The sequence below is a fragment of the Humulus lupulus genome, chromosome 3, assembly GCF_963169125.1.
Source record: "Humulus lupulus chromosome 3, drHumLupu1.1, whole genome shotgun sequence".
NCBI lineage: Eukaryota > Viridiplantae > Streptophyta > Magnoliopsida > Rosales > Cannabaceae > Humulus > Humulus lupulus.
Genome location: NC_084795.1, coordinates 18,374,445 through 18,394,975, shown reverse-complemented (window position 1 = coordinate 18,394,975; position 20,531 = coordinate 18,374,445). Strand labels below are relative to the sequence as shown.

Genomic DNA, 20,531 nt, shown 5'->3' with positions numbered 1-20,531 from the left:
GAAGGCTTGTCGTATAGAGTCCAAAGAACTTTACATAGCTAAGTTAGATAGTAGTATAATAGTAATAATAGTATTATCTTTATGACTATGGATTTTTGGTTCAGACCGGGATTTAATTGGACACTCATAGTAACACTTGTAGATTTTCTAAGTTTAACCTATAGTTTAAGAATATTAATTTTAACCTAAGGTTTGATTAATATGACTGATATTGATGGTGATATTTATTATATTATAAGATTTAGATAGACCCAATTAGATAATAGCACATGTTATGTATAGCTTTATTGATGATTAAGTATTTTGAGGATTAAATTTATTAATGTTAAAATTTGAATACTCTAAGGTCAGTCAGCAGCTTTGAAAACGTTAGAGGGCTTAGTCAAGGCTATTTACTCAATTCAAATTAAGCTAAAAATGTGTAATTTCATGTTTAAATATTCAGCGTATGCCGATATATCGCAGGTATAGGGGGCGATATATCGCAATACGAAGATACGGAAAACACGAAACGTTGAACGATTGCCTCGGGCATAATGGCCCAGGCGATATATCGCCTATAGGGGGCGATATATCGCCTCCTTCAGCATATTTTTGAAAGTTTTCAAAAACGTTCTCCATTCAAAACTTCAACCTCTTGATAAGTCCAGCACCTTTCTGAACGAGTCTTCAGCCTCTGCTGAACGATAATTCAAATTATTTTCACTTAAAAAGCCATTATTTTTATTCAAGTTAAATGAAGATCTTTTCATTCCTAAACTCTATAAATAGGACCTAGTACCCAGCCATTTATTCATCTATTACTCTAAGTTCAGAGGCTGCAGGTTGCTAGGTGAGTGTGAGAGTGTAAACACTTGGGTTGGGAATTATAAGCTTGATCATTATAAGCTTATCAAACACTTTGGGAAGTAAGGTTTATTCATATTTCGGTTCAAGGTTTAGATTGGTCATATAAGTCTTCAAGGTATTTCCAAACTCTAGTCCATTTCTGTATTATGTTCTTTAAAAATTCTCATAGTCTTCTACTCATTCTAACCTTATTCTTAGGAAATCCAAGTTCTTAAGCACAAGGTTTTTGGTAAGTATATTTTGATAGCATAGTTCCTTTTATCACTTTCATCCCTTTTCTTCAATACACTCACCATATTATAAATGGTTTTTAGGAGTGTTCCAAGGTCCCAAATCAGTTCTCATATCCCGGTTATTTTGGTAAGGAAAATAGGATAGGATTTATGTGCTATATGATTTTATATGTTATCTTATGAATGTGTGTTATGAAAAATGCTATGTTAAGTATGTTTGTTGACTTGGGCATATGACCTATACAACTAACAAGCCCCAAATAGATTATGGGCATATGACTTGCTTAGCTATCAAGACCCCACTAGTCTAATGGGCATATGACTTGTTTAGTTTATGGGACCCCAAGTAATAATGGCCATTATAGTATGTATGTGACATAAGTGTTATAGTATGTTTTTATGTTGCATTATGAATTTTTATGTATATGGCTATATGTTAGATTTTCCTCGTTGCGCATTAGGCTCATTACTTTTATGTTTATATGTGCAGAAAAATAGCTATAGTGGCGGGAAAGGTTCTTGGAAGCTTGGGGAATGTGTATTGAGGCGGAATGGATTCAAAGAGCCGAGAGTTTCGATTCGAGGATGTAGTTTTTTTGTTTCTTATGGTTTTTATATGTATTTTTCCGCATTTTATTATGTAATCTCTTTTTAATTATCATTATGCCATGTTTTGATTTTAAAACAATGGGATCCCATATCCTAACTTAAACTTTATGTAAGTTTGACCTTTGTTTTTTCAAAGTTTTAATAAAGTTATGATCTTATCACTTGTAAGTGTTATTAAGAATTAGTGTTTATGTATAGTTTTCGTTAATGGTCCAAAAGTCTAGAGTAGTTGGGTCATTACATGCCGCGGCGCCCTTCAGGAAGGGTCACGGCGCATGTAGGCTAATTTAAGGTAGGGCCTCGGGTTGAGCTGGGGGCCACGGCATGAGTCCCTAGGGTCGCGACGCTTAGTGCATTTTTGGGTTCTAGAGAGGTTTTAGACTCGGGAATTCAATAGTTAAGGCTTAGGATGGATTTTATCACCCGGATTGATAGAATTCAATGTCATGGAGAATAGAACCATAATCTAAAGCTATTTAATGGATTATAACTTGATGGGTGGAAATTGTTAATGCGTTGTGACTAGGGTTTCGACGAGGCTCGGACTAGGAAACTGTGCTCGGGACATCGGTGCTTGGAAAGCTCGAGACACAGGTAAGAAAGCTACTGTTCCCCAGAGAGCTTGTGTTGCAGGGCTCGGCCCTATATAATTGAGTTGCAGGGCTCGGCTCTATATGACTGTGTTGCAAGGTGTGGCCCTTTGATTGAATTTATATGTGTTTAAATATTTGTTTAGTTATATTATGTGTGTATATAAATGATGGAATGGTGATGGTCGGGAATGGCGAAGGCCGGGAACGACGAATGCCGAGAACGGCGAATGCCGAGAACGGCAAGGGGTCGGGAGCAGCGTTTAGCACGCAGTGCGAGTTGCCAGGGCGAGACCCTAAAAGGATACCTGGGACATCCTTTCGGTATAGACCGCGAACCCAGGGCATGGTAAAGCGCCTGGGACGACATGGTCGTACGTGTATATCCTGATGATGGCTTGATTTTATGTTAAGTGTTTGATATGCATATATTATCTGCTTGTGAGGGTTTTCTTGCTGGGCTTCGACTCAAGGGTGCTCTATGGTGCATGTAAGGGCAAGGGGAAAGTCAATCAACCTTGAGTATGGTGAGTGTGACGAGCGGCGTGTACATGTCTAGACTGCCTGGCTGCCACGGCCAGGGGTACTTTTGGGGGATGTTTGTACTAAACTTAAGTTTCGTCGTTTAGTTGACTCTGGTTATATTTATGAGTTGTAAATATTTCTAAACAATCTTTTGGGATCCCAAATGTTAAATGTTTTATAATTTTCAATGAAAGGTTTATTCTCAAGTTTATGACTCTGATTATGGTTTAATTACACTTTTGTCCTAAAACCTCGATTAGTGAGTTAATTGCACATTTTAAACTCCCTTAGTAATGACTCTAAGGCAGTAGGGCGTTGCAGTACATATGCGGCTGCTCGACCGCCACAACCGAGGGTTTAAAGAGGAACTAGGGTTAAGCCCTATTTTCCGCTTAGGTTGGCTGGTTGTAAATATTTTATTGTAATTAACCTTTAAATTATATTTTTGGGATCCCAATGTATACAATAAACGTTTTAGTAAAACGTTGTGTCTTTGACCAAAATTTTTAACCCTAAATCATTAAGCGTACTTAGTTACACGATTATGGCCAAATGACTCGATTAGCGAGTTTAGCACTGTTTAAAATGCACACCGTAACGGTGGTGTTATAGGAGTATTGGCATCTTTAACCTTGAGATGGTTAAATTTGTTCAATACTTTCTCAACATAGTGGGCTTGCCCTAACGCAAAACCCCCACTATGTTTCTTTACTTTGATACCAAGTATGGTGTCAATCTCTACAAGATCTTTCATCTTGAAGGTTGATGATAGAAACCTCTTCGTTTCTTCTATCCTTTGCATGCTATCACATAGAATAAGCATGTCATCCACATATAAGCAAACCATGATCACATATCCCTTACAAGTTTTGGAATACAAACACTTGTCTCCATTGTTATGTCTAAACCTATTAGACATGATGGCTTGATCAAATATCTCATGCCATTGCTTAGGGGCTTGTTTCAATCCATATGAGGATTTTACAAGTCTACACACTTTATGTTCATATTTTTGTAGGACAAACCCTTAAAGTCGTTCCATATAGACCTCCTCATTGAGGTCACCATTAAGGAATGTCGTTTTGACATCCATTTGATGAACATACAAGTTGTGTATAGAAGCTAAAGCAAACAAAATTATTATAGATTTTGTTCTTGCCACAGGCGCATAGGTATCGAAATAATTGATACCCTCTTTTTGCCTAAACCCTTTAGCTACTAATCTAACTTTAAAGGTTTGGATAATGCCGTCAGTGTGGTATTTTCTCCTAAATACCCACTTACACCCAATTGGCTTAGACCCCGGTGGGAGGTCTACCAATTCCCAAGTGTTGTTGGAAAGAATGGAATCCATCTCATCATTTATGACTTCTTTCCAAAATGCACTATCTCTCGATTGCATTGTTTCTTTATAAGTCTTAGGATCATCCTCAACTAGAAGTACAATAGGAATTTTCCTAATGACTTCCTCTCTATTTCCTTTTACCAAGTAGAATATTTATTGAGAATCTATCTCATCCACTGCTAGACTTTTCTCCTTTTTAAGTCTTTGACTTCTCCTAAGTTCAAAGGGTTGCTTTACATACTTTTGAGAATACTCCTCTTGAGAATCATTTTTGGATGTAGAAGCCTGAGAATTGTTCTCATATAAAAAATTATCCTTTAGAGATGTTGAAGCTTGAGAATTGTTGTCATATAACATGTTCTCAAAAGAATCAACTTCTCTAGATTCAATCACAACATTAGACTCTAAGTCTAATAGCCTATAAGCTTTACTATTGTTGGCATAACCAACAAAAACACACTTTATGACTTTTGAACCTAACTTTTTCTATTAGGTTCATTTTTCTTGCACTATGCAAGACACCCCCACACGTTGAAGTACCCTATGTTGGGTTTTCTTCCTTTCCATAACTCATATGGAGATATCTCATTTTTCTTCATCGGTATACGATTAAGAATGTGACAAATGGTTAACAACGCTTCACCCCATAAGTTGAAGTTCAACTTAGAAAACACCAACATAGAATTTATCATCTCTATATAAGTCCTATTTTTCCTTTTGGCAACAACATTGTGTTGTGGTGTATTATGTGCGGTGTACTCATGAATTATACAATTTTCTTCACAAAATGTATTGAATTCATTAGAGAAGTGCTCTCCTCCTCTATCACTTCTTAGCACCTTAATCTTTTTATTAAGTTGATTTTCAACTTCTGATAACTCTACAAAATAGAGTTATTTTACCACTTTTTATGTGCTAATTGTTGCTTAATTCTTGAGTTTTTAAATAATTTATTAAGTTTTTAAGTAATTTTGAATTTATTAGGCTTATTTTAATTTTATAGATTTTTGTGTATTTTTATAGTTATTTTGGAGTAAGAATATGATAGTTAATTATTTTAGCTATTGTGTTTAGGGAAGTAAAAAAAATGTGTGTTTAATTAAATTAAGTTGTAATTAATATTTTCAAAGAATTAATATGGTTTATTTTATAAATGAAAATATTTTATTATGACTTAATTTATATTATTTTGTGTAGGAAATATATTGTATCTTTGTGCTTGAAGTGGAATAAATGATAGAAAGTTCAAAAAGAAGGAAAGTGACATTTCTGAAAAGCACAGGCCTAGGCCCATTCCAAGACCTCCCAATCACCCACCTGCCCAGGCCCAAACTGGGCCCATCTCCTTCCCAGTGCAAGCCAAAGTTTCCCTCTTCAATTGCATGCATCATGCCAACTCCATCCAGCTGGCACCACCGAAACTCCAGCCAAAGAGATCCTCTTTTGCATCCCTCACGCCTCCTGATTGCACCAACCGAAGCTGTACGGACCAGCTTCTCTTCTCACCAGCTTTTGGGCCGCTTGCCACCAGCCAGGCCCAACATCAACAGCTGCCAGCCCTCCCACAAGCCCAACTTGCCTTCAACAAACATTTTGTGCATGGCCAGCCACAACCGAACACAGCCACCAAAAAGGCTAAAAAATCATATTCTTTCCCAATGTTTTTATTCCCAATATTTTTCACTCAAATATCAATTCAGTCTTCCCTATTTTTCTTACCTAAATAAACATTCCTAATTCATTTTTTTACCCTAGCTTTTCACTAATCTTTTACCCAACCAAACATTTCATCTTTCCAATACTCTTACACTTACTCTATTTATCCTACCACTTCCTAACACAATTAAACTAATCAATTTATTTATTTTAATTTGATTAATTTAATCTCCATATTTTGCCTATAAATAGAGTCATGTAAGACCATTTGGGTAGCTCTTCTTCATCTTTTCAACATCTTCTACACTTCATATTTTTCTCTCTTCTTTTCACTACTTTCTCTCTACAATTTTCATCTTTTGAAGAGCATGTCAAGTATGTTATTTTGTAATTTTTATTTCAATCTAGTTATGAGCTTCTAATCTTTTTTCAAGATTATTAAGATGATGATGAAGCAAAATGTAACTAGATAGTATTTTTTGTTGTATGTTGATTTCCCATTTATGCAACATTGTTTATGGATTTTTCTATCAAAGATATGCATTTTTCATCTATTATTGATTGTTAAAGCATATTACACTTAGTTCTTCATTATGCAAAAATATGATATTCTTTGATTAAATATTTTTCATTAAATTGTTCACATCTAATTCTTAGAGCATAAGTATCATATTTTGCCTAAACATAATCTCTTTGATTTTTTGTAGTTTCATTAGGTTGTAACACAACTAATGCTTAGAAATTATATCTTATATAAGTGAAGAAAAATCCTACATTTTTTAAAGTAACTTGTGCTTGAATAGAAAATGTATTTTGAAAAAAAGTATAGTGTGATTTATTTCAACTATATCTAAACTTGGGAATTAATATACTTATAAATACTATTGAACTTGCATTTTGTGGATTCTAATATCTTAATAATCTTATTTTACTTATCTCATTTGAAAACCATTTTTCTATTTAATCTTAAATCTTTTTATTACTTGTCTTTTATTTTTCTAAAACAAAATCTCATCAAATATTTGGAACTAGGTTAGAATATTCTTGTTTTGTTTGAAATAGTTTCTTTTGATGTTAGTCAACTCCCATGGGTTCGACCTCGTACTTACATGAACATTATATTCTGAAACGATTCGTGCACTTGCGAGTTTAAATATTAAAACACCATCTTTTAATCAATTTAATTAATTTAAATTGATTATTTTAATACCTCATTTTTGGCTATAAATAGGGAGTTTTGAAGACCATTTAGGGTGTCCAATTTAGAGGGAGGTTACTATACCATAATTTCTACACATTCAAAACCTCTCAATTCTCTTCATCTTTTTCTTCTTTTTGGTTACTTTCTATGTATTTTTAGAGGAAAATTGGGGGTTTCTCCTCCAAATTTTCCTATTTATGTTTGTAATTTCTATTCTAGTTATGAGTTTCTAATCTTTTTAAGATTATTAAGGTGATGATGAAACATTATGTAACTAGATAGTATTTATTTTGTGCGTTGATTTCTCATTTTGTGCAACAAAGTTTATGGAATTTTCTTCTTCAAATATCTTCTTTCATCTTAAATATCATGTATTTTGGATTGTTAGCACATATTTACACTTTGTTTTTCATTAGTGCAAAAACATAATATTCATTGTGTAAGATGTGTCATTAAATTGTACACATCCATGCTTAGAACAAAAATATTATGTTTTGCCTTATAAATAATGTTCATTGATTTATTTGTTATTTCATTAGATTGATTTACACTAAATGCTTTGAAATTATAATTTTGAAAAGTGAAGAAAAATCCTATCTTTTTAGAAGTAATTTGTGCATAAAATTATAAATCTATTTGGAAAATGATAGTTTGATTTATTTTAACTATCACTAAAACTTGGGAATCAATGCACTTATAAATATTATTGAACTTATATTTTGTGGATTCTAATCCTTAATAATATTTTCTTTTAACCCTTATTTTCAAATCATTATTGCTTTATTTTTATTCTCTTAAATAGCTTTATTTTTCAATCTTTTATTTTATGTTCATAATATTAAACTCATCAATCTTTGGAGCTAGGTTGGAATTTATTAATTTTGGTTTAAAATAGTTTTCTTTTCGATTTTAGACAACTCCTTTGGGTTCGACATCCTTGCTTACACGATCACTATTCTATATGAACGATTCGTGCGCTTGCGATTTATAAATTTTTAAACATACCCGTTTTGGGTCCATCAACTTCTAATTTATATACTTTAAAAGCATCAAAAGTTTCATCTTTATGATTTAAAAGAAACACATAGGTATATCTACTAAAATCATCTGTGAAAGTAAGAAAATACCTTTTACCACCTCTAGTTAAAACACCATTTAATTCACAAATATCACTATGGATTAAATCTAGTAAATTAGATGATCTTTCTACACTAGGGAATGGTTTCTTAATCATTTTTTCCTTAACACGTGTTTCATATTTACCATAGTTTTTAATATTGCATGCTCTTTTCATGGTTGAAAAACCTATGTAAGATAGTCTAAGATGTCACAAAAATAAAGAATCATACTCAACTATATAGGCATAATTAGCATTGTTATTGATGACATTGAAAGTTACATCATTGGTGCACAACTTAATCATACCCTCACAAGAGTACCCCTTTCCCAAAAATATATTTAATTTGGTAAGAATAAGTTTACCGGACTCAAAAACGGCTTTAATGCCGGGCTTTCCAAGCAAATCACCACTTACCAAGTTTCTACTCATTTCAGGAACATAAAGTACATTCACTAATGTAACTTTTTTGCCGAAGGTGAAAAAGACTTCAATGGTACTGTTTACCAGAAAAACGGCTGCTGATGACGTGGCAAAGGTTTCTCACACGTGATTGACACGTGGTGGAAGTGTTGTTCGACTATTGACCAGAGGCACACCACTTCGTCAGGGCTTAACTATTAGATACAACCAGGCTGGTCGTATAATTTGATTTATTTCCTTCTAAGATTGTAATCCTATAATAATTGCATTGAATATTTCCTCTTTATTACCTTGCTACGCGGTTATTAAGGAAAGTTAAGGCCCATTGGCCCATGTAACCCTCCTTGAGCCTATAAATATGCATGAAATAGCTCAAGGAGAGGACTTTTGATCTCTGAATCTTTTTGCTAAGTATTGAGAGAAAGAGAACTATAGTGTAATTATTCATCGTCTTATTGTAATTCCCTCAAGGTTTGTGAAACTCAAGAACCCTAGTTCTTTGATCACGACTTTGAGATTCAATATTAATAATAGCACTAAGTGGACGTAGGTCATTACCATTCTTTGGGGTCGAACCACTATAAATCCTTGGTGTTTTCTTCTTATTCATTAGATTGAATTCTTAATTGTCGTTTTATCTTTTGTCGTATATTTGAATCTGTGTCGTTGGCCAAATCGAGGGTCAACAGGCACCTTTTCCAAGTACCTTGGATTTGCCTTCATTGTCCATTTGAATCTCATGGTTGCCATTTGACTCTTCAAAGGTCTTGAACAATGATTTGTCATAGGTGACATGGACGGTGACACATGTATCATACCACCACCCTTTCACCATGCCTTGGACCGCATTCACCTCACTAAGGGTAGCAACTATATTTTCCTCTTGAGTTGCATTTACCTTAGGTCCTTGTTTGTCTTTTCTATGCCTACACTCTCTAGCATAGTGACCCTTTTTCCCACACACAAAGCAAGGACCTTTCTCGCCCTTAAACTTGTTTGGGTTAGTTCTTGGACCTAAGGATGTCTCGTTACCCTTCTTGAATTTCCCTTTGTTTTGGGGATGTTTTGGTTGTGACACCGCATTTTCTTTGGAAGTCTCTTCATTAGACCCCTCCACAAGTTTATCTCTACATATCGATTCCTCCTCAATTCGAATATGCTTTTGGATTTCCTCCAAAGAACAATCCTCATTTTTATGAAGGATTCTTTTCCTATAGCTCTTCCAAGTTGGTGGTAATTTAGCCACTATAGCACTAACTTGAAAGGCCTCGGGAAGCTTAATCTTCAAAACTTTCAGTTTGTTAACAATTATTTGCAATTCATGAATTTGAGGAAGAATAGGTTTATCACCAAAAAACTTGAAATCAAAATATTGAGATATCAAAAACTTTTTGGTACCTTCCTCTTCCGCCTTGAATTTTGTCTCAAGTGCATCCCATATCTCTTTTGTCGATTTGGTCTCGGTGTAGAGGTCATAGAGCCTATCGGAAAGGGCGTTGAGGATATGACCCCTACAAAGGAGATTGTCCTCCTCTCTCTTCCTTCTTTTCTCCACCTCCTCGAGAGTGTCCTTGTCGGATGGCATTGGGAGAGGTTCTAGAATGGACTCTAGAATATAGGCGATTTTGAGAGTCCTCGAGAGTGTCCATCTAGTGAAATTGTACCATCAAACCTATCCAACCTCACTAGGTCTTGATTCATGATCTTGATAGTCTTACCTTCCAGTGAAACAAACAAAGGGTAAGCTTTTGAATGTTAGGAAAATGTAATTTTCCTCAATGGAAATTGGTAAGAAAAATACAACTCTAGACAAAATATTACAAATAAATAATTATTGATTAAAAAATGTTACAAGTCTATGACTGAAAATACAAATAGATAATAGAAGAATTAGAAGAAGAAGATAGAGAAATACAACTCTAAGCAAAAAGATACAAATAAAATAAAAGTGTTTGAACAAAGGAAATGAGAGGATTACAACTCTTAAACAAAAGTACAAGTAAATAGAACAAGAAGAATATGAAGAAAAGCAATAGTAGAAAAATAAGAACAAGAACAAAACAATAAACTCTCACTCATACAACCAATGTGAAGAGGGTTGGGGATCATCAACTTGAACAAGGTTTGAAACCTTTGTCCAAAAGCATATTTCCCCCTAACTCAAGCACTAAGGGATCTCTCACAGATTTTGGAAATGCTTTCTGGAATAATCAAGCCTCTAGGGGTTTTCTAGCCAAGCGCTCTAATGGATAGAAAAGTTGTCTCTTACAAGTGAGCAATAGACTCTTATTTATAGAGTTTAGAGACACCATTTGAATTTCAAATTCCACCAACCCCCATGGCTGTTACCAATGATTAATTGGATGTTTATGGAATTAAAATTAACATTTAGGAGTTATTTGGGTTTTTGGAGCCGTTCAAAAAGGTTGGAAAAAACTGAAAAAATTGGTCAGAAATTCACCTGTGGTCGCGCCCAGGAACATCAATGGCCGCGACCACTAGCCTATGTTTCCCAGGCCACGACCACCAACATCCTGTGGCCGCGGCCATTGACCAATTTCAGCACACAAAAATGTGTTGTTTTTCCAAACGGTTCCAACACCCTCCCAATTGATTTTGTATCCCCCAAAACACATTGTTGGGGTTAAAATCATATCTCTAACAGCCATTTCACACATGGCTTTAAGAAATTCATCTCAGTATTGTGTAATAACAATTCTACACAATAATGGGCAATATTTGGCAGTTACAAATTTGTGACTAAATTTGTAACAGTAAATATGTTACATATTTGGATATTTCACATATATCTAAATATTGTAACTCTCTATTATATGTTACAATATGTGACACTCTTTGTCACATTTATTTAATCTAAAACATTATATTATAAAATAATATAATATTACAATATATTATAAAATAATATAACAGTGCCTAGCCCGGTCAATAACCCCGAGCTGGTCGTAATAGATTCCTCCCCTAGTCTGGAGGGTAGGGTTCTTACTCTTCTTCTTGTGTTTATAATACTTTTGAATAATTACTTATGTAAATTGAATCCTTTGTTCGCTCTTTTTCAGGTGAAGAAATGGAGCTGCCAGGAACCTCGGATTTGATGGCTGCTTTTGAGGTTAGCGGGACTTGTGCTGGTCCCGTGGTGAAGAGGTCCAAGGTGACAAAGAAAACAACTCCGAAGACGAGGGGTACCACCAAAACTTTGGCTAAGGACAAAGGTGCTAGCTCCGCCCAGGAGCAGCCACAGAAGGAACTTCCCCCAGATCCGGTAAACAACAGTTACGGTTCAACAAGCTCCTCCTCAACATATACCTCCCTCAATTCCTCAAGTGATCAAAGGCGAGGCTCCCACTGTTCAGATCTCGGTCAAGCCACACGACCTGGACAAGATCCCTGAGGCTTTTGGGGTATTGTGTACAAGATGGAAAGCCACATGGTCAGCCATGCCTACAGAGCTAGTGCGAGAGATTTAAGGACTATAGAGGAGCGCAGTCCTGAGGACGTCCTCGAATCTGCCATGGGGATGAACCTTACTGTGAATCCTTATCACTCTCTTAACCTTTTCTTTTTCTTTAGTTTTTTTTTTAAACTTTCTACTTGCTTCTTTCTTCTGCAGTCTGTCCTGGCCCAATTCCGAGGAATAGTTCGTGTGGATGCTACGATGAAAGACCCACATCACTTGTCTAAAGTCCCTTGAAGGTCCAAAATACGTACATGTTCCTACACCCCTAGACGTGTGTTGGGAAGCCTTGCCAAGCAAAGCCCTGCTAGCCACATGGTGCCTCATCTAACCAAGCTGCAGCACCTCGCGAGACCCTCGCCTTACGCCAGGGCCTCACACACCAAGCTGCTGCCCTCCTGCGAGACCCTCGTCTCACACCTTGCACGTCTGAGTTCTTGCCACAGGTTGCCTACCACTAGGATTCCTATCCTCATTGCCATGAGTTTGGAGCTATCATCAGCATACCTAGCTCGTGCTGCAACATTAGCGAACCTGCTCAGATATGCTTTCAGTGTTTCACCAGGTTGCTGCTTGACATTGGCCAATGAATCAACCTCAACACGAGCTGCCTGTGAAGCTTGGAATGCTCTTTTAAACTTAGAAGAAAATTTCTTCCATGAGCTTATCGAATGCTTCTTGTATTGTTTAAACCACTGTATGGCAGGTTCGACCAGAGTTGTGGGGAACATGATACATCTTAGATCGAGCCCGGCATTGTGGACAATCATCATTGTGTTGAACATCCCGACGTGATCGGATGGATTTGTGTTTCCATCAAATGTCGGCATGTTCGGCATCCTAAAGCCAATAGGATATGTAGCCACTGCAATGTTTGGAGCAAAAGGTTCGAGCTCCTCATCTGACTCGCAATCGTCCATTCCCTTTCTAGATAAGAGTCTTTTCATTTGTTCCTCCATCAAAGCCAGTCTCTCAGGGGGTGTTTGGTATGGGGTAAAGTAAATGTCGGAATGAGAATTTAAAATCCTTCCTATGTTTGGTTCAAATTTTAAGGGGGTAAAGTTAATAATTTGTGTGGGCTCCACATGTATAAAAAAGGGTAAAGTGAACCCTTTTGTACATTAGAGTTTAATATTCCCTCCATCCTAAGCCCCTCTACACTTTCCAAGGCAACTCAACTACTCAAAACAAGCACCCCCTCAAGGGTTTGGTCCTTGGTCCCTAGGTTAGCTGAGGGCTATTCAACAACTCCCATCCTATTGTACACGTTTGATGGGTTGTCGTCCCTCCAAGTTTGAGCTTGGTTAGTGTTGTGTAAAATTAATACACAAGTGCACGTAATCGTAACAAGTAATAAAGAGTAAGTGAGATTATTCCCACGAGGACTGTATGTTAAGTACCAAAACTTAACTCCTATTTCTAGTTGGCTAACGATAATTGAGTCTCAAGAATTAACTAAAATTATAAAACAAAAACCTGAAATTAACTTCAAGAACTGAAAATAAACAACGCTAAGAAAATTTAATAGATTAAAAACTAGGGCAATTAATTTCATCAACCATCTTCTTTAATTCTTATTAACAAAAATCTTACTATTCAATTTTTCTCTTGTGATAGCAGGTCAACAATAATAGCTTATATTCGTACTAGGATATATAAGTCTCAATCCTATGTAAATTTTCTATATTTTTGTGATAAATAAACATAAGATAGGCATTAAGATTAACAACCCTAACACTACATAGACCATATAGGTACTCTCGTCCTAATATGAAATCTATGTTTATTCAATTCTCACTTCTTAGATTTCGAATCAAAATCGTATATTTCATGTCAATGGTGATCAATCATTCACAAGCATTATATTCAAATTGAATAAATCACAAGATAAAATTGAAATAATAAAACTTGCATTAATTTAAAATAAAGGTTCAAGAGAATCCATTAACACCCTAGAAAAATAGTTTAGTTCATGACAAAATTCATAATAACCATAGAAGAAATAAAAAGCATCCAAAAATACAGAAATTCAAAGTAGAAAAGAAGAAAACTATGATGAATTCTTTGATTCCACTTGCAATCCTCCACAATGTGCCTCTAGCCGTCTCCTAGGGTTCCAATTTTCTTTAAAAACGTCATTAAGAAAGCTTTTATAATCCCTAATTAATTCTGTGAGAAAGGACAAAATTGCCCTTGAAAAATGCCCTAAATTTGGCTTCCTTATGGACTGGCGCCGCAACTCTGATGTGTAGAGCCGAAGCTCTAATGTCCTTCACGATCCAGATTTTGTCTTTGGATTTTATAGCGCTGAAGCGCTATCTGATAGAGCCGCAACTCTAATTCTGATTTTAATAGAGCCTTAGCTCTATCTGGTAGAGTTGCAGCTCTAATTCTGTCAGATTCTTTTTTTCTTCTTTGAAACTCTTAGGGCTGCGACTCTACACCATAGAGTTGTGGCTCTAATTCCAACTTTTCACCAAATCATCAATTTGACCCCCGGTTTTGCCTAGTTTCCATTCCTTAGCCCGTTTGACACTGTTTCTTCAAGAATTAAGCGATTTTCCTCCAATTTCAAGTTATTTCCTTAATAACCACACTTAATCCTGAAAACACAATAAACACCGACATAATATCGCACAAAACCAAATAAAAGACTAAAATTGCTTCTTAAAACACGCCATAAAAACATACCAAAACTAGTCCTAACAATTTCCCCCAAACTTATCCTTTACTCGCCCTCGAGTAAAGAACATAACTAAGACTCGATAAAACCTAAACAAACCAAATTGACAACCATTAAAATAGCCTAAAAAATCATGAATACCATATGCATATAATTCTAAAGAAAAGTATCGTGCCACTTCAAAAATTAATCTAGAATTTCAATCAAAATACTTCACATATTCACTGTAATCCATCGATAATCTTGCTCATTCACTCATAACTAATAAATGTAAAAAATTGAACCAATCTATGCATGCCAAATTCTCACCATCAATCCACTCAACATGGTTATTCCATATGCTTACTATACTTACTATTCCCCACTAATGTAAACAAATACACACTTAAAAATCAATAGGACTTTACAAAGCTTGTAATAGATGGCTTAGGTAAAGGTGGATGAGAAGACATTTTAGGCTCAAGTATATCATAAACATTCAAACCAAGCAACCTATCCCTTTAACTCCTCCCATTGTTACCCCTTTTTTTACAAGATTGAGAAAAGTTGACTATTTATTCATCACATTTTTTTACTACATTCCCCTAAACTTAGATTTTTCAATAAATAACTTAAGGAATATAGTTTATTCTGAATTTATAATTTCTTTTCTTTTTTTTTTCTTTCTTCTTCAATCCTTTTTTTTATATATATATATATATATATGCACCGAGTAACCACATATTTCTACATATGTCCCTTAAACATTCACTCCCCCCTCCAATCAAAAGATATGTTTTATGCTCATGGTATAGGACAAAGGGAATAATGAATACATGGATACAAGTATAGGCTCAAAACATGTGTTAAACAATGAACAAGGTCAATTGTAAGGCTCAAATAGGGTAATTAGTGATAAAAATATATAAGGGTTAGCTTGAAAGGCTCAAACTTTCAAAATATGGCATATATCCTCTTATTGAGTGTGCATTGTTTAGGATTTCGTCTCAAATAGCAAGCAAGCAAGTTCTAGAAAAATTTCAACTTGTACAATCCACAGTATAAATTCAACATGCATATACAAAGTTCAACTCCCACATTTACAGCTATGAGCAATAGTTCAAACAAGTATCCAATTAACCACAGTGAAGTGACAAAATATTTCAATCAAGCACACAGATTTTTTATATGCACAACTCTTCCTTTGGATTATACAACATAGCAATCATTCAATCTCATCAGCAACAAATTATCAACTTGGTTTACACTCTAACAACCCCGTGAAAACTAGACTTAGACACAATGACAACTAATACTAAACTTGAAAAACAACAAATAACAGCAAAGCTAAAAATAAATCCCTTCCCCCAAACTTAAGACTAACATTGTCCCCAATGTTAAACTCAAATAAAAAGAAGAGACTTACCTGAGACCCCATTGTATAACATTAAAATGGAGGAGGTGGTGGAGTGGGAGTCGTTCTAAAATAATTCTAATGGAAACCCTTAAATTGCATTTCTGGGCCCAATTGGCGTCGCGACGCTAGTGTATAGAGTTGCGGCTCTAATTAAACTTTTGTGCTATTTTGTTGCTATTTTTTTCACGTTTTTCACGATTCTAATTACATAAAATATTTTTTAAAAGAAACTAAACAAAAAAAAATTGAATTGTTCAACTAAAAATAGAATAAAAATAATAATAAAAAATAATAAAATAAAAACGAAAACATAAACTTGAGTTGCCTCTCAAGGGCGCTGTCATTAACGTCATTTAGCTGGACGCTGACCACTTTCTTAAATTCAACTCGAATCCAAACCACCCATCATGTCCTTAAGAGCCATAGTATCATGAGAAGACACCCGTTTCTTATTATTGCACATTTTTGGAACTTTCGACCGCTCATGAAACAATCGAACTTTCTCACTAAAGATTTTTTCACTTTATGACGAATTGTTCGCTTTCCACCTTCAACCATAGATTTATTCTTAGTAAATTTCAGCTTATCACCCTTACTTTCCACCACATCAACTCTACAACAAGTTGGAACCTCTGTTGCTGCAAAAACATTAAATGTTACCTCTTCTTTTTGCACTCGCAACTTCAACTCGCCTTTTTGCACATCTATTAAGGCCCTAGCAGTTGCTAAAAATGGCCTTCCAATAATAATTGGAATATTTTCATCTTCGTCCATATCAAGAATAATAAAATCTGCAGGAAAGATGAATTTATCGACCTTTACTAACACATCTTCTATGATCCCCCTCGGATGAGCTAGTGATCGATCCGCCATTTGCAAAGACACGGTAGTAAGTCGAGCTTCTCCCAATTTTAACTTTCGAAAAATAGATAGAGGCATTAGATTTATACTAGCCCCTAAATCACATAAAGTCTTTGTCATCATCGAACCCCCTATAGAGCATGGAATATTGAAACTACCCAGATCTTTAAGCTTGGGAGGTAGCTTATTTTGAAGTATCACACTGCACTCCTCAGTAAGTGTCATTGTCTCATAATCCTCTAGTTTCCTTTTCTTAGTCAAAATTTCTTTGATAAACTTCACATAACTTGGCATCTGTTCAAGTGCTTCGGCAAAAGGAATGTTGATGTGCAGCTTTCGAAATACATCCAAAAATTTAGAAAACTGATTGTCAAGCTTATTCTTTTGAAGCCTCTGAGGATATGGGATCTTTATATGGTGATCTATGCTTATTTCTGGCTGTTTTTTCTCAAGGTTCTCACTAACCTCTTCTTCAACTTTACCCCTTTTTTGCTTGTTCTCTGTGATATGTGCCTATTGATCCTGCTTCTGCTCAACTTTCTTCTCCATACTTTGTCCCTCATACACTGTTCCGCTCCTCAAGGTAATAGCTTGACACTGTTCATTAAGATTTTCCTTTGGATTCACTTCAGTAGTGCTTGGCAAGTTCCCTTGAGCTCAGTTTTCCATTAACATGGCCAACTATCCAATCTGAGTTTCCAAGCTTCGAATAGATGCCCTCGTTTCCGTCATAAATTGAGTTAACACATCAGCCTGACCATCTTGTTCTGCTTGCATCGGTTGTTGTGTAGGTCTTACTGGTTACTGCTGATAAAACCCAGGAGGAGGTTGTGGATACCATGGTTGATTCTACTGAAATTGTTTATGACTACCCTGACCACTTGTCCAAGAAAAATTTGGGTGATTCCGCCACCTAGGATTGTAACTCATGGAATATGGGTTGTTGGAGGGCCTTGGGAAGTTCCCTATTGCCTGCACTTGCTCCATAGGAATGTTATTAAAATCCCTCATTATGCATTGTTCAAATAAATGAGGTCCCCTACATAACTCACACATAACCTGCATCTGCATAACTGGAGCTTAAGCTTGAATGTTGTTCTACTGTAACTGTTTGGATAATGTTGCCACTTGAGCAGACAACATTGAGATGGCATCTAATTCATGCATCCCAGCCACCTTCTTTGGGGTCTCCCTCTGTGATGGCCACTAATAATTGTTCATAGCCATTTCTTCCAACAGATCATAAGCTTCATTAGCGCTCTTACTCATGAACACTCCTCCAAATGCTGCATCTATGGTTGTGTGAGTAGTACCACACAAACCATTGTAAAAAATATGGACTAACATCCATTTTTCAATTCCATGATGGGGACATTTTCTCAGCAACTTCTTAAACCTCTCCCACGCATCATACAATGACTCACCATCTTTTTGGTGAAAATTGTTGATTTCACCTTTATACCTTGCAGACAACGATGGTGGGAAATTTTTTTCCAAAAATTTCTGAGTGAGCTCCTCCCATGTTGTGATAGAATTGGCTTCCAAGGAAATAAGCCAACTCTTTGTTCGATCCCTCAATGAAAACATAGTCTCAACCTCATTGCATTTTTGTCACTTCGTTCATCTTAAATGTGGCGTAGAGCTCTAGGAAATTAGCCAAATGTAAGTTTGGGTCTTCCGTTGGTGATTCCCCCAAACTGAACTGATGATTGTACCATTTGCAAAATAGCAGGCTTAATTTCAAAATTATTAGCCTTAACCGTTGGAGGTCTAATGCATGACTGTGCCCCAGTGACAGTAGGCATCACATAGTCCTTTAAACTTCTTTGTGCTGGTTGCTGAATTGGTGCAACTCGTTCAGCAACTCCTGCTCCTCCAACATTACCAGCTGCTATTCCAACATTAATATTCTCAGCATTGTCATGGGAAATTTTGTCAACCCCTCTGTTACCTCTGTTCTGAGCCATTCTTTCTAACCTTTTCTGTTTCTGGTTTCTTCTACAGGTTTTCTCAATTTCAGGATCAACAGGCACCCTTCTTTCAGATCCCTGTCGTCACATAAACTATGTGAATACCTGAAATCACAAATTGCTAAAAAACTAGAATGAGAACAATATAAAAGAAAAGCAACCAAATTAGAAAAAGAATTCATTTCTTGATATTAGTAAAAACAATCCCTGGCAACGGCTTGTTGTGTAAAATCGATACGCAAGTGCACGTAATCGTAACAAGTAATAAAGAGTAAGTGAGATATTTCCCACGAGGACTGTATATTAAGTATGAAAACTTAACTCCTATTTCTATTTGGCTAACGATAATTGAGTCTCAAGAATTAACTACAATTATAAAACAAAAACCTGAAATTAACTTCAAGAACTGAAAATAAACAACGTTAAGAAAATTTAATGGATTAAAAACTAGGGCAATTAATTTCATCAACCATCCTCTTTAATTCTTATTAACACAAATCTTACTATTCAATTTTTCTCTTGTGATAGCAGGTCAACAATAATAGCTTATATTCGTACTAGGATATATAAGTCTCAATCCTATGCAAATTTTCTACATTTCTGTGATAAATAAACATAAGTTGGGCATTAAGATTAACAACCCTAACACTACATAGACCATATAGGTACTCTCGTCCTAATATGAAATCTATGTTTATTCAATTCTCACTTCTTAGATTTCGAATCAAAATCGTATATTTCATGTCAATGGTGATCAATCATTCACAAGCATTATATTCAAATTGAATAAATCACAAGATAAAATTGAAATAATAAAACTTGCATTAATTTAAAATAAAGGTTCAAGAGAATCCATTAACACCCTAGAAAAATAGTTTAGTTCATGACAAAATTCATAATAACCATAGAAGAAATAAAAAGCATCCAAAAATACAGAAATTCAAAGTAGAAAAGAAGAAAACTATGATGAATTCTTTGATTCCACTTGCAATCCTCCACAATGTGCCTCTAGCCGTCTCCTAGGGTTCCAATTTTCTTTAAAAACTTCATTAAGAAAGCTTTTATAATCCCTAATTAATTCTGTGCGAAAGGACAAAATTGCCCTTGAAAAATGCCCTAAATTTGGCTTCCGTGCAGACTGGCGCCGCAACTCTGATGTGTAGAGTCGAAGCTCTAATGTGCTTCGCGATCCAGATTTCTTCTCTGGATTTTGTAGCGCTGCAGCACTGTCTGATAGAGCCACAACTCTAATTATGATTTTAATAGAGCCTCAGCTCTATCTGGTAGAGCTGCAGTTCTAATTCTAGCAGATTCTTTTTTTCTTCTCTGAAACTCTTAGGGTTGCGGCTCTATACCATAGAGTTGCGGCTCTAATTCCAACTTTTCACCAAATCATCAATTTGACCCCCGGTTTTGCCTAGTTTCCATTCCTTAGCCTGTTTAACACCGTTTCTTCAAGAATTAAGCGCTTTTCCTCCAATTTCAAGTTATTTCCTTAATAACCACACTTAATCCTGAAAACACAATAAACATCGGCATAATATCGCACAAAATCAAATAAAAGACTAAAATTGCTTCTTAAAACATGCCATAAAAAC

At 35.5% G+C, this 20,531-nt stretch overlaps 1 non-coding gene across 1 annotated transcript; it reads left to right on the top strand.

The window, feature by feature from the left end:
• Positions 1-18,320: 18,320 nt before the first annotated feature.
• Positions 18,321-18,427, top strand: LOC133828032 (small nucleolar RNA R71). The gene has a single exon (XR_009890678.1). It is a non-coding gene; the product is annotated as a small nucleolar RNA R71 (small nucleolar RNA).
• Positions 18,428-20,531: the final 2,104 nt, after the last annotated feature.